The sequence below is a fragment of the Gavialis gangeticus genome, unplaced genomic scaffold, assembly GCF_001723915.1.
Source record: "Gavialis gangeticus isolate Ggan-Ray unplaced genomic scaffold, GavGan_comp1, whole genome shotgun sequence".
Lineage (NCBI taxonomy): Eukaryota > Metazoa > Chordata > Crocodylia > Gavialidae > Gavialis > Gavialis gangeticus.
In genome coordinates this window covers 26,676,979-26,681,202 of record NW_017728994.1, presented here as the reverse complement: position 1 = coordinate 26,681,202, position 4,224 = coordinate 26,676,979, and positions in this window count along the sequence as shown.

Below are 4,224 nucleotides of genomic sequence, written 5' to 3'. Positions count from 1 at the left end.
GGCCCCACTCCGTGACACTGAGACTCAGGACAGTTAAAAGGCTATATTCTCAAGTGCACAGAACTGTGAAATGCAAGATTCAAAGCATGCAGAAGAGCTAAGGGTTAGTTCCAACAGCAGCAGTAACTCAGCTGCATTGCACCTCATGTCCAATATATCTTGTGCAGCATATCTTATAATGAATACTAAAAAACTAGAGTAAGAAATATTATACCCAGTTACCTGCAATGTATGGCTCTACATGCTTCCAGAACTTAAACTTTATTTGGGCAACCTAACTTGATAATAAGGCAGCTTTTCTATAACTAACTTGTTGGAGACAAAGAAAGGAGGGGATGAAAAAGAGATTTAATAGGAGAAAAAAACAAAACAAATCTAAAAGGTATTCAGAACTTAGAGTCACAGGCAGTCCTCGACTTAAAACATTTTGAGTCTTTCCAAATCAGTATGATTGCTATTTATAATATACATACATTAATGTAGCTAGCTATGTTACTCATCTATAATTGAGTACAAAATTTTGTGTTGTTTTTGGTGAAAACAGGGTATCTGTTGATCCTTGGTTCAGGAACCAATCCCCCATTTATAACATTGTTTCCTACGGGGGGGCGGGAAAAATCGGTTCCAAGTTACAGTGTTTTAACTTAAGATGTGCTTTTCAGGAAGCAATTGTCATAAGTGCAAGGACTGCCTGTAATGAATACGATATAAAACCCAGGTAAAAAGGTCAGTTTGTGCCAAATGTGTAGATAAGTACCTTCCTACACAATTCTCCGCGTTCACTATACTTCATGGCTTGTGGTTCTTACAAATTCTTTCAGTGGAGTCTGTAAGATCCTTAATCAGCCACTATTCACTTAGAATTTGGCTTCTACTTTGCAGAATCAAAGCTATTACCCTTTTCATGTCCAAATTATAGTCTTCCAGCTGTGCAAGTGGCATTTTTGGCAGTTATGCACAATTTGCAATTCTATTACTTATGCAGCATGGACATATGAGCATCCTTACAGCTACTGAGCACGGCAGGAGGCTGTACAGTGGCTGGACAGCAACATAACTACATACACACGTATATAAGTGTAAGCCAGGGGTGGGCAAAAATACAGCCAGCAAGGCCATTCTATCTGGCCCATGGGGCCCTTAAAAAAATTTTGAAAATTTAAAATGCATCTGTCCTTGGTTCCCATAAAAAATGACAGGAGCCAGGGGCAGTAGGACCCAGGGGAATCCTTGGTGGGCTCTGGCAAAAGCAGGGCCTGCTCAGCCCTGCCCCAGCAGGAGCTTCTGACTTGGGGCCACGTGGCTGCCCTGATGCGGGAAGCTCAGGGAAAGAGCTGGTGTGGAGCGTGGAGAAAAGAGGCCCCTTGCCTGCCCCATGGCCTACGCTCCCTGCTGCAGCCACTTGCAGCCCACGCGGGGCTGTCCAGAGCAGGCACAGGCAGCCCCATGCAGGCTGCGAGCAGATGCAGCACAGGGCACTGGCCACGGGGTGGGTGAGGGGCTGCTTTTTCCCCCTGCACTCAGCACCAGCTTGTAACCTGCCCCCACGCCAGCTTCAGGCTCGCCCATCAGGGCTACACAGCAGCAGCTGCGGCCCCCCTGCTTGCTGTGCTGGGCAGTGTTTGCTGCTGCTGCCCCCCAGGAGCTCATACCATGGTAGGCTGTGGTGAAACTGCCGCCATTGCCTCCATACTGCCCAGCGTGCAAGCTGCGGGCAGGCAGCAGCAGCACCACCACCAAACACTGCCTAGTGCGGCAGGGGGCGGGGGGGCTGCAGCTGCTGCTGTCATGCACACTGCCAACTTGCGCAGGGCCCAGGCTGGCATTAGCTGCAAGTTACAAGCTGGTGCTGAGTGCAGGAGGGAAGGCGGCTCCTCCCCCATGCCATGGCCATCATCCTGCTCTGCAGCTGCTTGCAGCCTGCGTGGGCCTGGCTGTGCCTGTTCAGGATGGGCCCCATGCAGGCTGCAAATGGCTGCAGCAGGGAGCACCTGCCACAGGGTGGGTTAGGGGCCACTTTTCCCTGTGCTCCGCACCAGCTCCTTCCCTACTGGTGAGCAAGGGGTCAGGGCTATGTGCTGCCCCCCCACCTGTACCATGGGGCTGGGGAGGAGGGGATACTGAGAGTGAACAGGCACAAGAGCATAGGGTCTGCACCGGAGTCCCAGGGTCAGCACCAGCAGGGCCCAGAGCAAGGTGGCAGGGGTACAGGGTCCTGGCTAGCAGGGGCTCTATGGAGCTGGGCCAGCCCCCCCACTCCCTGCTGGTGCAGCCCAGCCCAGCCCAGTTCCACAGACCCCTGCCAGCCTGGGCCCTGCTCTGGGCCCCACTGGTGCTGGCCCTGGGACACTGGTACCAAAATGGTGACCAGGAGGTGGGGCACCTGTCAAGGGGTGGGGCTGCACATGCAGGCCTTGACAGCTTGCCAAAACTGGGTAAGTAACCCTCTGCCCAAGATAATTGCCCACCCTGGTATAAACCCTAACCTGGAAATGTTTTCCTTTAGTGACTGTAATTATTCAATCAACTCCCCTAAAACTTTTGAAGAAAATTGTCAGTGCAAACAAAATTTTCTTCTCTCATCAAAATTTCGTCACAGAAACAAACTGTTCTTTGCCAGTTGTAAATAATCAGCCTAAAAAGGTTTAAGTTTCATATATAGGAATGTTTGAAAGCAAATCTTATTAAAGTAAATGTTCTGAAGCTTTTTGTATAAAAGGTAACTCATTTACAACTGCTATAGTAATAATTAGAAGTTCTGTACATAAATTACAGTATCTCCTGCTCTATGCAAGATGTTCTACAATAATTTTATAATGGCCTTTTTTATAAGCAGTTCTATAAAAGCCATCTTCTTGAGACTAAAATCAGAATAAAAGCCAAATGTGTGGATGTGGGGGTTCCTACCCATGACAAAAGTACCTACAAGGCTCAGTATTACTATAGCCTTGCCCTTGTCTCTGGACAAATTGCCCACCTTGCTCACCTGCTACACCTTGTTGATAATGGTTATGATGTCAAATGGGTGGGAGGCTGCCATTCATGTGCCCAAATGGCTGTGGGCAATACATACACGCTCATACCATCCCTACACGTCCCATGTCTTGCCAATGTCTCATAGTACGTTCCATCTCTGGTTCAAGGCCGGGACAGACTGGACATATAGTTGCATCTCTTCCACACTGCCTTGTCAGGTCAGACACACACCACCCCCTTCTCACTGGGGCCTCCTGCACTCAATCAGCTCTCACATACTGCCTATCCAGACCACACCCACTCACTATGCCCTACTCAAGGAGATCCTCAGGCTTTTCTCTTCACCCCTCAGTCAGCCCTGGCATGGTCTTTTGGGCCTCTCTGACCCTCAGTCCAAATGGGACTGAGCAATTGCTCAAGTATGGGCCTACTTTGCCCCTAGGACCTCACTGGACCACTATGTCCCTCCTGGACCACAACTCCACCCTTTACACTAGGGCCTGGGGTCTTCCACCCCTTAGGACCCTAAGCTTAACTGGCCCACAACTCTACCCTGCAACCCAGGGTCTCAAACCCCTTTGGGCTCAGGGGCTGTTCATTCAGCATGCCTGGACCCCACTCCAGGGTCCAACACCCCATAGGACTCAAGTGTGGCTACTCTGCATGCCTGTTCCCCCCTAACTCTCCTTGTAACTCACCCAAAGGCAGGGGGGTTTAGGTGCCACAACCCATCTTACACCAGGTAGGTTCTCAGTTTTGGCATTTGGTGGTCCTGCCCCACCACAGGCAGGCCCACCAGACTTTCTTATCCCAGCAGGGTGCAGTTTTAGGTCATGCCCAGTATCAGTGAGGCCTCCTCCTTCCTCATACCCTCACCCTTACCTCTAAGATTATCCTGGAGCCAGAGCTCAGCAGGACAAAGTTTCCTCCCTGCTGACTGATCTCACACTCCTCTGCCCTTATAACAGAACTCTCCAAAATGGCCACTCTCATCAGCCACCTGGCAGCTCCCTGTTCCACACCTTAAAGTGGCAGATACCCAAAAGAGTGTTCTGTCACACTATCCAAAGAAAAGGAGGAGAAGAAAAGTTCTAAATAAGATGGTACTTAAGTGGGTTGTTGTGGAAGCCCCGTTGAATAGTTTGTAAGCATTGTTTTGTAAGTGGAGATGTGGGACTGAGATGGACACTGCTGATGTAGACTTTTCCCTTCCTTGATATTCAACTAAGCTAGTAGAGTGGACTCCTG